The following is a 22,297-nucleotide window of genomic DNA, read 5'->3' as shown; positions in this document are numbered from 1 at the left end:
TCACAGGGCATGCAGCAAAACCCAAAATAGTTCACAAAATTACACCGTCCAACCATAATGAATATAGCAACTTGTCTTTGACTCAAGATGATTTCCTCTGGAAGACAACATCCTTTACAAAAATTGGTAAGTGATTAAATCAGGGTGTCGGGCTGTTATGTTATTTTCTCAACTGTAGGTATTTGGATCAAGTTTGTTGTTTCTCTTTCTTTTATGGAGAAACTGAGTATCAGAGCTTTATGACTTTGCCGAGGTCAAAAGTGTGTCTGGGTCTGAACCTGGGCTAGCCCCCAGGACACCAGGCCCTGGAGGGGCGACAGCAATTCTGTTTCATGGACATGTGAAACAAGACACACTTGCTCTAATGGAGGGATTGATGGCAGAGGGCCAGCTGTGACCCTGGGGGCTTCAGAAGCACTGGCCATTTCTTCCTCACAACAACCCTGCAGGTGTGAATTCGTGTCTCCATCTTGTAGAGGAAGGAAAGACCCACGCAGGAGGGCCTGATGCTTTCACTCAAGTAAAGGCTGGGATTTCAACCAAGGACTGACTGTCTGCCTCCAAAGTCTGCACCTTCCGTGGTGTGGGAAGCCCCGTACAGCACCTCCCTCTCAGGATGTCTAGAAACTCTGCTTGGAAGGCCCCTGCCTTCTGTCCTTTTTCTCTTCAACTTGGCACATCTTTCCCACACTAACCACCCAGTCTTAAAATACCTCTTAAATTTAATTCCCTACATAACCAAATCAAATGTTTTACCTTTTTTTAAGTTTATTTTTTTTTTTTGAGAGAGAGAGAGAGAGAGTGAGTGTGCACCAATAGGGGAGCAGCAGAGAGACAGAGAGAGAGAATGAGAATCCCAAGTAGGCCCCATGCTCTCAGTGCAGAGCCCGACATGGGGCTCGAACTCACAAACTGTGAGATCATGACCTGAGCCAAAATCAAGAGTTGGATGCTCTACTGACTGGGCCACCCAGGTGCCCCTGTTTTACCTTTGTTTAATGAGAAAGGATTTAGATGAGAAGTAGGGGCAGGTAGAGAAACTACATAATCTTCTCCCATATTCGATCTTCTTAAAAAAAAGAGACTGTCAGGTAGGTTTGTTAAAAAAAAAAATACAGCTGAATACATTTCAAAGACCTTTCTATCCAGGGACAGTAAGCTTCGGGTTTCAAGATCTCAACTTCAGATAGAAAGGCAGAGTGGCAGCAGGCATGGTTGACATGATGCCAACGGCAGCAAATGAGTCACAGTTCTAGAACTTACTCTCATGAAACTCCAGGCAACGGAGAAAGTAGGACTGGCTTACTCTAAGGACCAGAGTTGATAGCCATCAAGCAGATGGAACAGCATGGTACCTGGTGGCTATTGCTCCGAGGTACAACTATAAATTTTAGGCACAGTTTGGTAGTTACTTAACAACTTAGCCACCATTTATGAGAAATGCCCATGAATAACGGTCTGTTAGTGTGGTGGATGATGCAGAAGTTGATAAGATGTTGGCTTTTATTCGCAGGATTCATGATCTAGATGGCAAATCATACATATATACAAACAGGTGTTACTCCAACAGCCTATACCACACAATACCACGGAAGGGCCAAGCACTAAAATATCTTCACTGCTTCATCAGGCAAATGACATATTCCTTTAAGTATGTAATTTTTCAAACATTCTGCTCTATTATTCCAGCTGATTATTCTGAGAGCATTTCACCCATAGGCACAAATCAATAATTGGACAAGAGAAGTCAAGAGGAAAATAATAGCAGACAGAAAGCACTCATATCTAAAGAGTTGTGTATTATTTCACTTCAAGAAGCATTTGCTGGTTGCCCGCTGGGCATGGGACCAGTGTTTGCTTGGGAGAAAGGAGTCGGATAAGCCAGAACCTGTCCACGGTACATGAGGGTCTCCTTAAAGCTATAATATGTACAGAGCTTCGGACCTGTGCTATTATCTTTCTTTTTTTAAAAGGTGAGGGCTGAAAAGAAGAAAGGCAAGGACGATTGTCTTAATAAGATGCTTTATAAAAATTGTGGTCTAGGTTTAAATGAAAGGGAAGGCAACATAGCAGAGAGGTACTGAACACACACTGCCTTGATTCAAATCCTAACTCGGCCACTTACCAGTTACGTGACATTGAAACTGTAATTTAGGGGCGCCTGGGTGGCTCAATCGGTTAAGCGTCTGACTTCGGCTCAGGGCATAATTTTGGGGTTTGTGGGTTCCATCCCCACATCGGGTTCTGTGCTGGCAGCTCAGGGGCTGGAGCCTGTTTCAGATTCTGTGTCTCCCTCTCTATCTGTCCCTCCCATGCTCATGCTCTGTCTGTCTCTGTCTCAAAAATAAATAAACTATAAAAAATTTCAAAAAAAAGAAACTGTAATTGAATCTTTCTGTGCCTTGGTTTTGTTGCTGAAAATACGATAATATGCATCAAACGGCAGTTGTGGGATTAAGTGAAATAATTAATCCATGTAAGGGACTAATACGGTACTTAGCAGAAAGGACTTTATTATTATTACTAGTATTTCCTTCTGACAATATCTTCCTTAAGTTTATTTATTTGGAGAGAGAAAGAGAGATTGTGAGCAGGGGACGGGCAGAGAGAGAGATAGAGAGAGAGAGAGAGAATCCCAAGCAGGACCTGAACTATCAGCACGAGCTGGATGTGAGGCACAATACCACACACCGTGAGATCATGACCTGAGCCAAAATTAAGAGTCAGAAGCTCAACTGACTGAGCCACCCAGGTGTCCCATCCATCTGATGATATTTAGAACATGTAAATAACATACAAAATGCAGGTAAGAAGCTCTGATAGCAAACCTTCTATCCAGTATTTTTGTGCCCTCCCCCACAGGAAGAGGATGGACCTCTAGCTAAAATTGGTTTGAATATTGAGGCTGGCGACCTCCCCTTCCCCCCACCACAGAAACCAAGAAGGTATAAAATAGGGAGGGGAGGATAGGCTTCAAAAGAGATCCAACACTGGCTTCAGAGAGCAAGGACAGGAGACTGGCTTGAGGTTTTTATAATGGTCAGGGGCTGGGTTGGGATCCCAACTCTGGGTGCTTCTGGAGCCACAGGAGGGGGCATCTCGGCTTTTTATCAGCTTCCCTCGATGCAGGCAGGTGACTTAAATGCTGTCAGCTGTCAGGGGCACCTGAGTGGCTCAGTCAGTGGAGCATCCGACTTTGGCTCAGGTCATGATCTCACGGTTCATGGGTTCAAGCCCTGCATCAGGCTCTGTGCTAACGGCTCAGACCCTGGAGCTGCTTCGGGTTCTGCGTCTCCCTCTCTCTCTGCCCCTCCCCCACTCACTCAGTCTCCCTCTCTCTCTAAAATAAATAAACATTAAAAAACATTTTTTAAATGCTGTCAGCAGTCAAACATCAAACACTGGAGTCAGGCTCTTCATTACACGTGCATACAAAACTGCCCAAACAATTCATATATGGTTCGGGGAGAGGATCTGGGCAGGCTGGTACATGTTTCATATGTTGCAATGTTCAGAAATCTATGTCGATGTTTGGACATTTATTCTATGAAGGGAAGTAAACGTGTGTATTAATGTTTCATTTCCTTTGGTTCATTAAAAAAAAAGTGTTACACAAAATAAGAAGAGTAGAAAATTATGTTCTTTAAGTGCATCTTCACTATAATTTTTTTAAAAACAAAAAAAATAAACTCGGAGAAAGAGGCACCACTGAGTTGAAGAGTTTCATCCGCTGGGGTTCCAGATGAGCTGTCTCTAACCTGACCCCGAGAGAAGTTACAATTCCCACCTGCACCAGACTATTCCATCACCCGAATATCCTGGAAACTACACAGCATGTAGGTGAGTGTATCACACTTGCCTCAGTGAAGCTACTTCTCACTGAGGTTTTGCTGTTGCCTTTTCTTTAAAAAAATTTTTTGCAGTTATTGTTGCATATTTTCTGAGTCCTTGATAAGCACCAGACCCTCTGTTAAGGATTCCACACTCACTATGTTATTTAATAACAACCCTATGAGGTAGATACTATTATTATCCCATTTTACAGATGGGGGGAAAAATGGAGAACAGATGGAGACCAGCTGGCCCTTCCTTAACAGCTTCTATATATAACCAGTGATGCTTTGTCTTGTTTTTCAAACATCTTTCTGCCATATGTGGAATCACAGACAGACCAAATTCTATTTGATGTGATTATACCCCCCAGGAGGAAATGATAACTCTGCCTTTGAAATAATATTGCTAGAAAAGAAGAGGCCATTGAGGTAGGGCCACAGGAAGAGACAATGCTTCAGCATTGCCTTGTTTTTAACTATTGACAACTTTTTGAAACTGCTGAAATCTCTGGGATGAAAGATGTTATTGTGAAGAATGCATAATGGCCCACTCTAAGAAGTCTCTGTTTTATTTCTAAATGTCTTTAAAAAAATTTTTTTTAGGGGCATCTGGGTGGCTCAGTCGGTTAAGCAGCCGACTTCAGCTCAGGTCATGATCTCGCGGTTTGTGAGTTCAAGCCCCGCGTCGGGCTCCATGCTGACAGCCCAGAGTCTGGAGCCTGCTTCAGATTCTGTGTCTCTGTCTCTCTCTCCGCCCCTCCCCTGCTCATGCTCTGCCTCTCTCTCTCTCAAAAATAAACAAATATTTAAAAAAAGAAGAAGAAGAAGAACAGTGTGTGTTGGTGGGAGGAGAGGAAGCAGCTCAATGGAACAGAACACAGGCCCACACACATATGGGAAATTGACTTATGGTCGCCACGACCTCACACTTCAGTGGGAAAGAGGAGACCGTGCCATCCGATGCCACCAAAGCAACTGGTTGTCTGTATAGGAAAACAATGCAATTGGATTCCTGCTGTCACCATTCCCCAGGGTCAGCAATAGGTACAAACTTTTAATTATAAGGTGAATACATTTCAGGGTCCTGATGTACAGCATGGTGACTATAATTAACAATACTGTATTGTAGGGGCGCCTGGGTGGCTCACTCGGCTAAGCGTCCGTCTTTGGCTCAGGTCATGATCTCACAATTCATGACTTCAAGCCCCATGTCTGGCTCTGTGCTGACAGCTCGGAGCCTGGAGCCTGTTTCGGATTCTGTGTCTCTTTCTCTCTCTGCCCCTTCTCCCACTCACACTTTGTCTCTCAAAAATAAATAATAATAAAAATTTTTTAAATTTTAATGTTTATTTTTGAAGGAGAGAGAGAAAGAGACAGAGCTTGAGTGGTGGGGGCAGAGAGAGAGGGAGCCCTGAAATGGGCTGCAGGGTCTGAGCCATCAGCACAGAGCCCGACACGGGCTTGAACCCACCAACCGTGAGATCATGACCTGAGCTGAAGTTGGATGCTAAACCAACTGAGCCACTCAGGCAGCCCTCTAAATGTCATTTTTCAATGAATGAAAACATATTCCACACAGTCCCTAAAACAAGTAATTTAATTTCTATAACAGCCATAATATTGAAAATGTTCATTTGATATATTCAATTCTGAATCATTCTTTCATAGTCTTTTAAAATTTATTTATTTTGAGAGAGAAAGAGAAAGTATGCACACACATATACACACAAATGGGGAGGGGCAGAAAGAGAGGGAGAGAGAATTCTAAGCAGGCTCCCTGGTGTCAGCATGAAGCCTGATGTGGAACTTGATCCCATGAACAGTGAGATCATGACCTGCGCTGAAATCAAGAGCCAGACACTCAACCAACTGAGCTACCCAGGTGCCCCTTTTCTTTACCATTAAAAAAAATGTTTTTAAAGGTTTATTTTTTAAAGAGGGGAGGGAGGGGCAGAGAGAGAGAGACAGACAGACAGATAGACAATCCCAAACAGGCTCCATGCTATCATGGCAGAGCCTGACTCAGGGCTCAAACCCATGAACTGTGAGCTCATGACCTGAGCTGAAATCAAGAGTCCGACGCTTAACCAACTGAGCCACCCAGGTGCTCCTACCAGTTTTGAACACCCAAGGGATCATACACAAATCGACACAAATAATGATTGTGTTCTACTGTCAGCTGAATTTGCATTTTCAAAGTGCATCCATCTAGCACTAAGCATGTCAAAAAATCAAATATAGCAACTCACTATTTCCTTATGAGCCAGACATCTTATATAGTTTTGAAAAGTTCACACACAATAATAGGCTAACAGAAAATGAAATGATATATAATTGGAAATGGAGTTTACAAAAAGTCTTACAAGTTTAACCATAATTTTAATGTCTAGATGTCTACTGGCTTTATATGAAACTGTAAATGCTCAAATCTAGGAGGAGACCTCAAGTTCATGGGCATTTTAGTTGTGGCGTCCTTTTAAAGTTGCCACATTAAAAAGTTTTATGGATCTGGCAGTTTTGTTTCTATTTTCAAGCCAATGTTCTCCCAAACTTGATGGAGGTCCTGCCTACACCGTGACCACTGAGACAGGACTTCAGTCAGGTAGGAAGGATAATAACTGGGTGCAAAATGATCTCGGGGGAAAAATAAGGAGCTTCTACCAGGTATCAGAGTGCTTGCAAAATTGGAATCCCAGCTTCAAGGATCTCCGTATCACCCCACTGCTGTAATACGGATAGCGCTACTCAGCAAGGTGCTTAAACTGAACTACAGAGCCTAAAATGGGGTCATCTTCACAAATTGGGTAACTGCTGTCATCTATAAGCTGGCATTTGACCAAATAACAACAAGCAGCTTAAAAGGCAATTTACTGCAAAAACTAAGCTTTATCCCAAACTGGGAGGATTAGATTGGAGTCTTGCACACTGCCCTGCTCTGTATTGCTGGAGATTGGAGTAAACGTGGCTTCTCACAAGATCAATACTCTCCTGTCCTTACTGGAGCCAATGCCATCCGCTTATGGTAGGCAGAGACTTGCCTTGCTCTACCTTGTAAATATTCAGTAGGAAGTCCAGCCATCACCGAGTACAAGAGAACGGAAATAACCTTTTAGAGAAATCAACAAACACTATTGAAGGTCCCAACAAGCCTCTACCGGATTTTAGCAAAATTGAGGTCTACATAACTTGCTCCAAGTTGGTGAGTAAATCTCTATCATTTAAGGCAAGCTTGGAGGAAGCCAGCATGCTTGGGTTCTCAAACATTTTGCCTACTAGAAATAAAGCTGAAAGAAAGTAAGTTTCTACCAAACAAACCTTATTTTCCCATTTTAAGGGCTGGAAAAATGACCCAGGGGAACCAGTGCATAGAAGTCCATATAAACAATATCATTTGCACAAGATTAAGAAAGTACACATTCTCTTTCATGGGGCTCCGTTATCTCCCTGCAGCATCCAAATTAAATGTGCTGTGGTTAAGATGTTTCCAGAATAGAAATCATTAAAGTATAAATCAATGGCTATAGACAGATAATCTAAGATTTACGTTTAGGTCGTACAGGGCTTGTAAATGGCCAATTTGATAGTAAAATCTCTTTATGGAAACAGCACAAGAAGCTTCCCAAATCCTAGCGCCTGTTCAGTTAATGAAATTGAAGATACTTGATTTCTATCACCAGCTTCTCGCTCTTCTAGGCTTTGTGGGACACAGGCCCACCCCTGAAAATCCAAAGTATAAATAAAAATGCTTTTTTAGCATGAACTAAACAAAATAAGTAATGTTAAGTTTCCAAGGCAGAACTGTTTACAATGTCAAGTGCTTGTGGGAACACCAGTTGAAAATATAAAGGGAGAAAAGAAATAGAAAATTACAAACAGGAGTTTATGTAAAGGACCCACTTCTGTCTTTTTTTTTTTTTTTCAATTTATTGTAAATCAGAAACCAAAGCAAATTTATAAATCAAAGCCCAGAATGAGCATGAGCCCTAAGTAAGGGGCAATGGAGGAAGGGCTCGGGGATTCTTACTTTGGTTCCAGAAAAGCCTCTTTGGGATATTTCTTGTTTGTTATGACTGCCATAAAGTTTGTTTTACTCAAAAGAGTTGTTTATGATCTCTGTTTTCCCCATTTACTCTTATTTTATTGTTTAAACACTTGGTTTTATTTTTGAGGAGTGTGAGCGGGAAAGGGGCAGAGAGAGAGGGGGACAGAGGATCCAAAGCGGGCTCCATGCTGTTAGCACAGAGCCCAGCACGGGGCTTGAACTCATGAACTGTGAGATCATGACCTGAGCTGAAGTCAGATGCTCAATCGACTGAACCACCCAGGTGCCCCTTTATTTTCTCTAACAAGATTCTTCATGGATGTGAGGGTGTTTTATTTATTATTATTATTTTTTTAAATTTTTATAGTTTACTTATTTTTGAGACAGAGCATGAGTGGGGGGGGGGGCAGAGAGAGAGGGAGACACAGAATCTGAAACAGGCTCCAGGCTCTGAGCTCGCTGTCAGCACAGAGCCTGACACGGGGCTCGAACCCACAACCGTGAGATCTGACCTGAGCCGAAGTCGGACGCTTAACCGACTGAGACACCCAGGTGCCCCGAGGGTGTTTTAATATATGTGTGTGTATGTATGTATGTATACAGAGAACGGGTTTTTCAACCTGCCAGGAATATATCCTTTGAGAAGCAAAAGATTCGAGAGCTCTAAAAAGCTCTCTTGAAAGTACTTCCTTTGAAGCCCTTTCCTTCTGCTACTATAGTATGAGTCATTTTATCTTTTCTGGTTCCAGCTTAGTTTCATAATTTGTTCCGAAGTTCCTCCACGCAAGTGCAAGTACGTACTGAGTGCCTATGACACTCAAGGCAAGTGAGAGAAAGTGGAGTACGGGTATTTCCTGTCCTTCCCATAAGTTCAAGAGATTTCCGGCATCTCAACGTGTTCCACTTGAAGAGATAAACAGCGGCATGGAAAGAAATAGGAGGAGACAGAAATTTTTGTGTGTTCTTTCAAGAATCAATGCATCCGGAAGTTGAAAGAACAGAGCCCTGGATCAAGTGATTGAAATCTATCAAATATTTATTGTTCCCCAAGTGGACCGTGGGGGAAAAGAGGATCTGGATGAGCTATGCCAGAGCAGGGCAGCAGGAGGCAGAGAGGGAGGAGATGGATAAGGAGGGGGCAGCTTGGATGCTCAGAGGTGGGGTCCAGAGGGAGGCATGGCTGCGATTCTGCCGGCCGGAGGGAGTGGGGGAGCTCCGACCCGCAGCTGCGCAGCCAGCAACAGGGGAGGTCAAGGCGAGACCAGTCTCTGGCTCCGCCCAATCTTGCCCCACCCCCTCCAGCCCACCACCCTCCATGGGCATGTTGCGGGGCCACTGGACACAGATGCTTCCAGCAGGCCGCATGGCCAACAAGCACATTCAAGCAACTGTCTTCTTCCCATGGCTCAGGTGAAAGAATAAAGAACGATAACATAACTAATTTCAGCAGGTTACTTCCTGAGATGACTTTCATGGCCGCTCAATGTCTACTGGGCAAAACTCAAGGCACTGGAGGCTTTTTGTAACCTGGCTTCAGCCTACTCTTGCAGCCTTATTTTTATACCTGGCTCTCTGGTTCTCACAAATTAAGCATATTACCTTAATGGCAGCACACCTCTGTGCTCACACACATCCCAGAATGGCTCTCCCATCCCCTATTCTATCTCGAGGACTCACTCTGTGAACGCCTCCTCATCCTGAGACATGGTCCAAATATCACCTCCTCCAAGTTGCCTACCCAGCCTTCCCCGAGCTCACCAGGCAAAATAAGGTGCTTTGACCTCTGAGCTCATACCTGACACCTGCCTCAGTTAGAGCTCTTATCACAGAATTATCTAATCCATGGCTTTCTCTGGGAACTCAGGATCTTCTCAAGGTCAGACGTCACATCCTGTTCACCTCTCATCCGTCAGCCATTAGCAGACTGCGGGAACACAGGAGGGACTCAAGAAATATTATTAAATAATCTGTTCGAATCAGTTTAGCCAATGCTTTCTGAGTACGTATCACATGGCCGACTGATACATACACCCTGCTTATAAAGGGAGGTAAGACACGGTTACTGTGTTTCAGAAGCTTTGATTCTCGTAGGGAGGGACAATTACAATGCAACATAAGAGGCACAGTGCTAAGATATATAATAGTTCAGAAGTAGTACACGAGAGAAAATACAGAGATATAATCTGGCTACCGTAGAGGTTTATTTTTTATTTTGTTTATTTTTTGAGAGACAGAGAGAGAGCATGAGCAGGGGAGAGGCAGAAAGGGAGGGAGTCACAGAGTACTAAGCAGGCTCCAGGCGCTGAGCTGCCTGCACAGAGCCCGACGCGGGGCTCGAAGTCATGAACCATGAGATCATGACCTGAGCCGAAGTTGGACACTTAATGGACTGAGCCACCCAGGCGTCCCTATCATAGAGGTTTTAATTTAGGAAATGGTGAGAAATAAAGTTGGCCAGGGGATTTTGAGATGATTTGGCAGACGGCAGAAAGCCACTGAGGGGCTTCGGAGAGCAATAGCATCCTGATACAAATGGCATTTTAGGAAGGACCACGTGGTAGCAGCAGGACGAAATCACTAGAGCAGGGAGAAGGTGCAGGAGACCCCCTAAGCTCCCTTTCCCTGAATTACAAAGTCCGACTTCTAGTTGATAAAGTCACCTTAGTTTCTGCCATTAAAGTTGTGTACCTCATCAAGCAAAGGCAATGAGTGCCTGCTGCATAGAATTAAATGCCAGAAGGCCAAAAGGCGGCGGGTGGTATATGCACAAGATGGTGCATGTCGGCACTGACCGGGCGATGCAGCTAGAAGCAGAGGAGTTCGCAACGAGCTCAGGAAAAGTACCGTAGAATTCTCAAAGCCGGGAGAGTTCTGTGAGACCACCTGGCTTTAAGACACACTTTTAGGCTAGCGCTCCTCTATCAGTGATCCCAGGAATGCTTAGGTGAAATGAGGAAACCACAAGACTGCAGTGTAACCTAAGTGAAAAAGTGCACGAAGTCTCAGTGTATCCCTTAATACACGTCACAGTTACATTTCCAAGTCCAGACCAGGGGGTTCTGGAAATGGCGCCATCATGGCATCTTCAGGCGATTCAAGAGCCTCTTGGGAACTCTGCAAGCGAAGAGGATGTGGCCAAAATGGGGACTGGGATGCTGAACAGGAGGAATGACATTGCGCAGGGGAGTGCACAATGTTAAATGTTAAAAAGGGGAAAGGATCTCTGCAGTCAATCTGGTATTAATCCCCCTACCCACTGTGGTTAGCAGGTCCAATTCCAAGATGGACCCCTGTCTTCACTCCCCGCTGCTGTGCGAGTGATAATCCTCCTTTACAAGGCAGAACGGATTTTGCCGATGTCACTAAGGTTACTCACCAGTTGACTTTTAAGAAAGGGAAATTATCCAGGTGAGTTTGATCACATGAGCCCTTTGATAGAGAATGTTCTCCCACCGTGGCGAAGAGGAATCTGCAGCCTGTAAAGGATTTCAGCACCTCTGCTGGTTTGAAGATGGACAAGGCTTTGTGAGAGGGCGTGTAGGTGGCCTCTAGGAGCAGAGAGTGAGTGACCCCTGGCTCATGGCCAGGGAAGAACAAGGACCTCAGTTCTACAACTGCAAGGAATTGAACTTCGCCAACAACTTGAATGATCCTGAAGTGGGATTCTTCCCCAAGCCTTCCACATGAGAATGTAGCTCCACCAACACCTTGATCTCAAGTCTATAAACCCTAAGCAGAGGGCCTGGCCAGAACTCCTGACCTACAGAACGGTGAGATGATTATTGGGTCTTGTGTCCAGCCACAAAGTTTGCAGTAATTTATTAAAGCAGCAACAGAAAATAAGGAGGCCCTCAAAAATTCTTATGAAATTGGTACACATAAATGGAATGCATGAAGGTCTTGAAAACTGAATACTTCATCCTAATGTGATTTCATACAGCAAGTAAATGGTATGGACAATAAAACCATGATGTAAGATAAGGAAAGGAACACCGAGGATGGCAAATTTGGGACAGGCACACTGGAGGAAATGCAGCCCCATAGGCACGATCTCTAACCTGCTGTTCAGAAAACCCATTCTTTTCCGTGGTCCAATTTAATATCTTCTTTTCTGATAACATGGGTCCCATCCATTCAGTCATTCACTCCCCCATTATGCATCTGAGTGGCTACTTCATACCAAGTGATGGAGAGACTACCACACCCATAGCAAGAGTGCAAGGTCAGGGAAGACTGCTTCGCTACCCTACAATCCATCACTGCCCATGCTGGGTGAAGAACAAGGAGATCAGCTGTTACTAGCAAACAGCATATTAAATTAGGTAAGGGAAAGGGGTCTTGGAGCCTCCTCTCAAAAGCTGAATCAGTGTTGTCATACAACTTGATGCAATCAAAATTAAAATGAAGGACAAAAGGGTTATTATTTAAAATGTTAACGAGAAGCATACCAGTACTTGATTCAGAGCCCTCTCTTTGGTTAAGCAATCAAAATAAGTGCTTATTTCCTTATCCCTTGGTAACTGTCAAAAATGATTCTGCCATGAGAAGATCTCTGGTCCAATGAAAGTGAACTTGACCCAGGGAAGCTACCAGGACTGAAAGGTTATCTGATCAGAGCTACTGTGTTCATTTCAAGTACAATCTGTACTTCTAAAGCCAAGCAAGCAGTCTTACTTAGGTAATTCAAATTGTTACCAACCTCCATCCATGCCATGCATTAACTCAAAAATGCCAGCACCACATGGGATCTGCCGGGGGCGGGGGGGGGGGGGAAGCATCATGACAGAGAGATGCGAAAGCTTGGCTGAATATTGAAAAAGTAGCCAAGGCATTCCACGGCCGCCAGGATTTTACATTCTTCATGTTACTTTAGCCAGCAGTGAAGTTCAGTAACCTACCACATGCTGCCCGTATAATAGGAAACATTTCCTTCAGTGAATGATTATAAACAGAAGGCTCTTGAAACAGCTCACTGCCAATCAGACCCTTTAAATATTTACATTCTGCTGGCTGACACGGACCCAGCATTTATTACTGCGGTTGCTCCGCGCCAGCTCCAAACTAGATCTATATGCAGTGAAGGTGTCTGGCTTCCCTGGTCATGACTTTGAGGGAGAAGAGGGCACAAGGTCAGACCTGAATACTTGTCTTCCTGCTACTGACCACCGCCTGTGTTATTTAGTACCATTATTATTGACTCCACACCCACACGGCCATCATTGCAAGAGAAGTGAAAATGCTCTCTTGGCATACCAGTCTGGGACATTTTCACTTGTTCATCATGCCAGTAAGTGGGGCGGGGGGGGAAGGTCTTTTCTTTCCAGCTGGTCATGGTGTTGAAGATTCTCCATTCTGTCTCCAGGTTAACCGAAAAGGATAGAACTGGTGATAATGATCTGATTCACCTCGTAGGTTTACAGACAAATGCATCGGCACTGTTTCATCCTGGTCTGCCATGATAAATGACTGCTTTTCCTTGCTCCAAATAGAATTATATCCCTGATTAATAACAAATGTGGAGACTCAGACCCCGAAGCAAGGCTAAGGCAACAAGGTCTCAACCACCAGCACATTTGTCTCATAGATGTTAAAAAAAAAGGATTCACCGAACTCAGAGCAGAGATGGCAAACCTTTAAAGAACAAAGAGCAAGATGGGGACTTGGTGGCAGACTCTGACATGACACTGCACGTTTGATGAAATGGGGAACATTAACTCTCAAGTCACTGGAGACAAACGCACATTCTCCAGGGCAGGAAAGCTGCATAATTCACAGCTAGTGAGCAGCTCATTTCTCTCTTCAGATATGACCCAAGAAAAATATTGTTTTATTTTCCTTAGTAGTTCAAAGAATATGCTTCATGCCAGTAGGAAATCAAGTCACCTCTTTTTAAAAAAATCTTTTCTCCTTCCACTTTCCTCTTTCCACTTTCCTCTTTCTTTATTGTTTCTGGGTTCTGAATCTCTCTCTCTTTAAACAACTTCACACAAATCTCCCCAACAAGTAAAATCAAATTTAAGAATTTACCATGCTTTTCTGTAAACAAACCATGATAACTGCATCCATTTTATTGTTATTATTTTAGTGGTACAGATAGATTTTAAAGAATCATAGTAAGCCCACTGCACACACAACTTTCCCATCCTTACACTATATATCCTTGTGAAAAACAAAGAGTGAGTTCTGACTTCGTGCAAACGAGCGATTGTTTCCATCACACGATTGTGATGTGACTTCCTCTGTCCTTCAGGAAGTTCGTAAAAGATCTTATGGATTGATTCTAGATTTCTATGACCTCCGTGAGAGCATGAATCTTTAACGTCGGTAAAGGATCACATTCATTCTTGCATTTCATGCCTTGCACTTTTAAGAGCTGCTCACCAACGTTATTGAGACTGAATTGAACAGAGAGCCAACCAATCACACAACACTCAGGTCCTAATGCATTTTAGAAGCTTTAGGATCTTTGGCTATTATGGAAACATCAGCCAAATGGTGGTTACAGGATACTCATGAGGAAACATTGCTTAAAAACATGTAATTGTGATATCTCAGTAACACCGGTAACTTGTGACATACAAGGAAAAGCAAATTTCACCCATTGAGTGTGCTCCTTTATCCTTCAGTTAGTTGATTAGATACGTGGCTGATCAGACTACATGATTGGTTTCAATTTTCATTGATCTGCATTATATTAAACCATATTAATCCTTATGATACTGTAAATTGGGCGAACTTGAAATTACTGAGAGCACAAGGGGCCTTCAAAAATTAGCTTCTGGAAAATCAATTTCAGGGAAAATTGTCTTTTATTTCAAAAATAGACAATGACATTCAGATCAACAACATTAAAAATAAGAGCCAATATTTTACAGACTCTATAATCCACATAAGTTTTGAGCTGCTTATTTACATTTAAATTCAGAACCCATTCAAAATACAGTAGACCTGGAAAAACCAATACACTTTAGTTTTAAAATTTAATTCGTGGGGCACCTGGGTGCCTTAGTCTGTTAAATGTCCAAATTCGGCTCAGGTCATAATCTCACCATTCATGAGTTCGAGCCCAGTGTCAGGCTCAGTGCTGAGATCTCAGAGCCTGGAACCTCTTTTGGATTCCTCACCTCTCTCTCTCTCTCTCTCTCTCTCTCCTTCTCTGTCTGCCCTCCCCAACTCATGCTCTCACTCTCTCAAAAATAAATAAACATTAAAAATTTTTAAAAAAAATGTTTTTAATGTTTTATTTATTTCTAGGAGAGAGAAAGAGAGAGAGAGAGACAGCATGAGCAGGGGAGGGTCAGAGAGAGGGGGAGTCACAGACTCTGAAACAGGCTCCAGGCTCTGAGCTGGCAGTCAGCACAGAGCCCGACGCGGGGCTCGAACCCATGAACCACGAGATCATGACCTAAGCGAAAGTTGGACGCTTAACCGACTAAGCCACCCAGGCGCCCCAACATTAAAATTTTTTTAAAAAGATAATTTGTTTGGGATAATTTCTTCTTTGCATTTTCTGTAAGTTTAAATTTCTACTCTTTTTAAAGGTTTCATAAAAGTAAAGCAAAGAGAGAGAATTTAAATGACAAAATTACTAATGCAGCAGACACATAGACTTCACTTCTGCAAAAAACTAAGCTGAGAGGCCTTACCGAGTGAGATAGAAACGTAGGTGATAAGTAGAAATGACAGACTAACCAAAGGGGCCAATTAAAGACTCCTGGTGGGGGTAGCAAGATAAAGATAGTGATTTATACATAATATTGATAAAGATTACTCTTTTAAACAGAAGTGCATCCTTCACTGTTGCATATATCATATCTGCAGAGTATATGCATGCATATAATATTCTCTCCATCACAGCACTATTATACACACATGTATGAGTGAGCACTCTCACTTGTGCTCTCTCTCTCTCACACACACACACACGCACACACACGAGAAGGCAGCCAATGACCACCATGCAATTTCCATCCACAAACGGCTGTCAGAATTAATATCACATTTGAGCGTCTCAGGTAACTGGAAGTAATAGCAGGTGAAGTCGAGAAGACAGCTGATATGTTTAAGGTTTTGCAATTTGAGACACATGTCTTACTCAATGTTGATCAAATTCAGTAGAGGATGGTCTATCAGATTACATTAGGTGTTCTCCCCCTGTGGGAACAGTCAAAGATCATGATATGATTATTACATCAGATATCTGTTACCCAAAAAAAAAAAAAAGTCTATCACGACCTAGAGGATGGATGAATTCTTCAAATCCGGTACAGTGGAAACCTCAACAATTTTAAGTCACTGTTAAGGACATGACACTAAATAAAAGAAACCAGATGTAAAAGAATTTGCTGTGAGATTCCATTTATATAGAGTTCAAAACTGGCATAACTGATCTGTGCCATTAAAAATCAAAATACTGCCCACACATAGGAGAGAGGGACTGATAATGACAAGAAGGGGCACAGAGTGGGTCCTGCCAAGGTTGTAAGGTTCTATTTCTTGATCCCAGTGCTGGTTGTGTGAATGTTCATTTTGTAGAAATCTACCAGAGTGTAATTTCTATGCTTTTCAGTAGGAATGTTATCCACCAATAAAAATTTGCTCAAAAACACTGACCACTGAGTAACCAAGTCTGCTGTCTTTCAAGTTTCTCTTTTTCCTTAAAACATACACACACAAACACACACACACACACCATTTATATATTCTCTTTGAGCAGAAACTAAAGAAAGTGAATGAATACAAAAGGGTTTTGTCCTTTACACCCTGATTCTCAATTTGTCACGACCTTAAATATTCACCACGGAGATACATTCAAAAGCCAAGTTTTCAGCCCTTACTTAAATTTTTTAAATGTCATTAACAATAACTGTGCAGCCACAAAAGACAGACTCAGAGAAGCTAGAAAGATTCCTGTGGCCTCACAGCCAAGAAGACTATGAGGATTTGGATCTCAGATGTTTCTGACCTCAAAGGTGTCTGCTTGAGAGCATTCTTCTTGACAACCCAATGGCAGCAGAGAATGACAGTCAATGCCCGTGCCAATGTCTCGTCTTGGGCACAAATCCTGGGAAAGAAGCTGCTGAAGGGCCTTCTCCATCCATGAGGTCTCAGACAATAGCCAAGCATAGGAGCCAACCCCCAAGAGACAGAACTGAACTCCTCTCACTATTATCTTCTTGCAAACAAATCTGGGAGTTTCTAAACATCATATATTCTGCAAATTAGAAAGATTCTGTTTTTCTTTTTAAGTTTATTTGTTTTGAGAGAGGGAGAGAGCATGAGCAGGTAAGGAGAAGAGAGAGAGAGAGAATCCCAATTAAGCTCTGCACCGGCAGTGCAGACGTGGGGCTCAAACCCATGAACCATAAATTCATGACAGGAGCTGAAACCAAGAGTGGGACACTTAACTGACTGAGCCACCCAGGCACTCTAAGGTTACAAAGATTTTTAATGGGACAGGTGGGTTCCTATGCCAGGAAAGGTATCTGGAAAGGTTGGCAATTATTTCTTTTTTTTTTTTTTCTTGTACATGTTTTCATTTTGAAAACATTTCCTGGGCAACTATCATAAGTCAGGTCCTGGGGTCGCTATGATGAAGGGGGCAACACTCTAACCATAAGGTATTCCAGTAACGGGGAGACAGGAATGTAAAGAAATAAGACAGCAGAGAACTTGTGATGAAATAAAGGTGTGCACAGAATACATCCTCCTAGCAGACACAGGAGCCCCTGAACAATAAGAAATAGTCTCTTGTTCTCAACTTCCATCATTAGAGAAAGGAAGTTGGTACGAAAGAGATGAGCTCTTAATGACACAGAAAGTGTCAGTGGCTAAATACATAGGAATTTTATTGTAGTTTTGCAAAATCACACTAAGCCCTTAACTCCAGTTGCATCCCATTGTTGTAAATTACAAAAGAAAAAAAATCAAGGGTAACAAATATGCCAGAGCTCTGGGCGTCCACCCTCCTAGGTCACTGCCAAAAGCCAGTTCACTGTTTCCCATGAACACTGTCTGAGACTGTTTCCTTGTCTTTGTAGGATTCATCTTCATCCAGGTCCTCTTCTGTTTATATTTGTAAGCTATGCCTAGCTGATAATACTAGAGGCACCAAAATAAATCTTTTTGCCTTTGAGATCAAAGTATTGTTGGTGATGGTGACTTCCAGACTTTTCTCAGGAGATTCTTAATCTTGACTCTGGAAAGTCTGTTCGATATCGCAACTCTAACTTCAAATTGGCATATAGTAGACAATAGTAAAGAGACCTTTGATTTTCATACTATCGGATATTCCAAAGTAAAACAAATGAAGGGGAGTGAGAATAGATTTCATGACTGTTCATTCTTTTTTATCTCATCAATAGCCATCACTGATCATCAGTGGTTTTCTCTCTTGCTGCTTGCCTTTAGCTATGACTTGACTGATACCAGTACAGCCTTACAAATTTAATAATGTCTGAAAGCACTGACTTATTTATCAGCTTTGAAAGGCACTGGTTGAAATGTATTTTGGTATCTCCTGTTCCTCAGAGTTATATTTAGTTCTCAATCATTTCAGCCCTATGGGTTTGGTGTCTACTTAAGATTTCACTTGGGTCAGTCTTCAATAGACTGGACTCCTTTAGAAAGAAATGGTAATAATTAAGCCACTGGAATAACCTTCATCCTTAGTCTCTGGCATTTTCCCTCGAGTGAGCAATTCTTATTGTCACACTAATTAAGTAAAAACATAAAGGCTTTCCCACTGTTTTTCACAAGGGAGCGTTTCTAGTAGATTTTATTTTGTGAAATCTGTAAAATGCTACAAGGCATATTAATTAATAGCTAAACATATATGGAATACATAATTAACTACCAAATATGATGCCCTTAATATTTGAAATACTAAAGAGCCTATTTTCAGTAATTTGCCTGGAAAAGGAGCTTTAATTTCTAAAAAGAAAAAAAAAACAATGGAGATTTGAGACTGAGGTGGTGAGTTGGATTTTAGCAACTGGAAAATGTCAGTTATCAGTAACTAAAAGGTATATTTCTGTACGGACAGCAGTAAAGCACTCCATGGTGGATAAATGGGGGTAGACGGTAGAAAAGAAGGAAATAAATGAGAGAAGGGGAGACTGAAATTGAGATTGATTGTGGCCTGTGGTTCTCTAAGTAAATCAAAGACCCATTTGGTCAAAACAGTTTTGTGCCCCAAATATGTAACATACGTGAGCAGTTCCCACTACTGTTTCCTGGTCAAAGGTTATTATTTAATTTATCCTAGTTAAATCTGATCTCAACTGTAATCACCGTGCAAAGCTCAAACTCATTCCAGACCCTTCCTTTCAAACCTCCCTAAAATAAAGACAATGACCCCAAACAATTTTCTCATGTGGTCCTCCGTCAGAACACAGGAATGGTACCCTACTCGTAATGTATTCCTTGTTGTTATTTTATGTCTAATCAAACAAGTTCATCAACTTAGAAATGAAATAACAAGATCTCTAATAAGCATTCAAGTAAGATAAACCTAGAATCTGTAGGCTATCAGGCTAATGTAATACATCTGAACCAACTTTTATTGAGTATTTGAGTGCATACAAAGCACGACGCAGGCATTGGCGAGAATGAGTTCCCACCACTCGCTACTCTCTCAGGACATGTGGAAGGGAAGTGGACCCCCTTGTCCTGCTGCATTGGCTGTGTGTCCTTGCCAGGTCACGAGAGGCAGGTGGTCATCAAGGGGCAACCATTACAGCGTTACTGGCTTAGAGCTTTCAGCTTCCTGATCCCAGCTCAGAGAGCTCTCGAACTCAACAGTGCAAGCGGCCTGCTGAGTCCTACTCCTCCACCCTCTTCAGTGGTTGGCACATATCTAATTCCCAGTGTTAGATCCCTTCCTGCTTAAATCCTTAGTGCTTTTTCTACAATGAATCCCAACTGATGCACAAGGCTCATACTGCAGTCAACTAGGGTTGAGATGTAAGCCAGGCAAGAAACGAGAGAAGAGTTCCTGATGGGTCATCATTATTTATTCACTCCAGCATGTGTGCATTCCATGATTCATCCATGCAGGTCCTTAATTAGCATGGACTACATGCCTGGTACCATGAAACAGCTGTGACCTTTAAGGAACCAAGGTGATGACAGGAGAAAAAGAGAACAGAGAGAGAGCAATCCCCAGTATGGGTGTTAAACCTTCCATTAAGACTCCTTATTGTGGGGCGCCTGGGTGGCTTAGTCGGTTAAGCGTCCGACTTTCCCTTAGGTCATGATCTCACGGTTCGTGGGTTCGAGCCCCGCGTTGGGCTCTGTGCTGAGTGCCAGCTCAGAGCCTGAAGCCTGTTTCAGTCTGTGACTCCCCCTCTCTCTGACCCTCCCCTGCTCATGCTGTGTGTCTCTCTCTCTCCTAGAAATAAATAAAACATTAAAAAAAAAAAAAAGACTCCTCTATTGCATGCCCGATTTGAAAGCCCTGATATCTGGTTGGTGTTCCTTCATCTCTGTATCTTTCATCCATCTCTCTGGTCTCTGCTATCGGTTCCTCCGTGTTAACTTAGAGCCCTGTGTAGGACTTTCCAAAAAGATACTTCTCTTCTATAATGAGCATCCATAAATAATTACTTATACTACCTACCTTAAAATACAAAAAATGAGCATACACCCATTTAAACACAATTAACATGATATTATTACCCATTAGAGATAAGACATATTTTTTTACTCTAGAAAATGAGTTAAATCATTAAAAAAAAAACCACAGGCACCAAAATCCACATAAATGATTATAAGCAAAGAGGGCATGCAATTCTCTTAAACAGCAAGGTATTCAGGCTGACATGAATAAGTAAAAGAGAATCTACTCAAAGAGAAAGAATCATAAAAACTCCCTTTGGGGGAAAAAAAGATCTGATGAGTTATTACATTTTCAGGATATATCAACAAACTCTCCAAAATTTATCAGACAGTTAACATTAATCGGACTTGAACATGAGTCTTGATATTCATGGTGAGTGGCAATGGTAACACTTTGGCTGAAATCCATTTGGATTTTTCATCGGAACCTATGAGTAACAAGTGTCTGCTGCTCAGAAATCATCCTTATCCTGCTGATTTGTTCTGGCCTTCATGAACCTGTTACTCTTGGAACAAATACCTAAGATGTAGAATGCCCCACTGCACGTACAGCTAAATAGTATGTAGCCTTGAAAGTTCCATGCATATCCAACCTGTTCTTGAAGCTACTGCCACCTGTCTGCAGCTACACTGATCCCGTCATTACCAATGTCCACAGCATTCACAGATAGATCCAATGAGTTTACCAACATGTTGTTTTCCACATGCATAAAGGATGGGTTTATAATCCTCAAACTCATGTTTTAATATTATTAACCTTTTTAAAACTTTATTTTGAGAGAGACCCTCCAGCAAGCAGGGGAGGGGCAGAGAGATATGGAGAGAGAGAATCCCAGGCTCTGCACTGTCAGCATGAAGCCTGATGTGGGGCTTGAACTCACAAACCGTGAGATCATGACCTGAGTTGAACTCAAGAGTAGGATGCTTCACCAACTGAGCCACCCAGGTGCCCCAATATTTAACCTCTTATTTAGTACTAGTCATCTAAGAGCCTCCACTGCAATCTGATGGTATGAGGATGGAAAGACATGGTACCATGACTTAAGAAGTATATAGTCCAGTAAGGGAGTCAGCCCAGCACAGAAAGAATCTGCCCAAAACAAATAAAAAATGAGGAAAGAGGCTCAGGCAATTCAACAAACTCCCCAACCCTCATGTTTGCATCCTGCAAAAGAGAAAACAAAGGGAAAACAGGGATGAAGTGAAATTAGTTAAAGGGAAAGGAGAGCCACCACTGGTTCAGATGACCTTCCTTGAGGAGTCCCCAATGCCTTCTCTCTCTCGTTGCTGATGAAAAGTGGCACCCTCGCTGTGGTCCAAGCTGAGAGCCAGGACATCCAATTGGTCACTCAACTAAACCATCAGGAGCCACGTGCAATCAATAAGACGTGAGCGTGCAGTCAGTTAAGTAACAGTTCAGCCTTTTCTCTCTTCTCCCAGTGCTGACTGGGATCTCCTGAAAAACATGTACCTTTAGCCCATATATTTGGAGCTATCTTGGGTTCCCACAGTGCTTTCAGAGATGCCTGGAAAACCAAATCACTTAGGCTCAGGCCCAAACATGTCCTTGGGCAAATAAAAATCGACTACACTATTCATGACACCATTTCATTTCTTGGTAACAGCTCTTTGTCTATATATCTTTCTGAAACCTCTTCTAAGACCTGACCAAACCCTGGGTAAGAACAGCCTAGAAATCCTGTTTAAATGGACCCATCGTTTGTTCCCTCTCTTATAACCTGACTTTTGCTCCAATCTCAACACTCAACTCCACTGAAATGTTTTCTATCGAGGTTAAAGTGAT

The 22,297-nt window shown here is 42.5% G+C and overlaps 1 protein-coding gene across 2 annotated transcripts in view; it reads right to left on the bottom strand.

Moving 5' to 3' along the window:
* LOC120220654 (PTB-containing, cubilin and LRP1-interacting protein) overlaps positions 1-22,297 on the bottom strand; it is an 80,197-nt gene that overhangs the window by 35,199 nt on the left and 22,701 nt on the right. The window contains exon 1 of one of the 2 annotated variants that reach the window (XM_039217781.1): positions 15,971-16,029. The exons of the other annotated variant lie outside the window; for it this stretch is intronic. The gene's annotated coding sequence lies outside the window, so the exon portion shown is untranslated. Of the gene's footprint in view, positions 1-15,970; positions 16,030-22,297 lie in introns of those variants that run through there. 2 annotated transcript variants of the gene reach the window in all.

Source organism: Hyaena hyaena, unplaced genomic scaffold, assembly GCF_003009895.1.
Source record: "Hyaena hyaena isolate Hyena2069 unplaced genomic scaffold, ASM300989v1 scaffold_714, whole genome shotgun sequence".
NCBI lineage: Eukaryota > Metazoa > Chordata > Mammalia > Carnivora > Hyaenidae > Hyaena > Hyaena hyaena.
The sequence above is the reverse complement of the archived record's forward strand: the minus strand, read 5'-3'. Positions and strand labels throughout refer to the sequence as shown.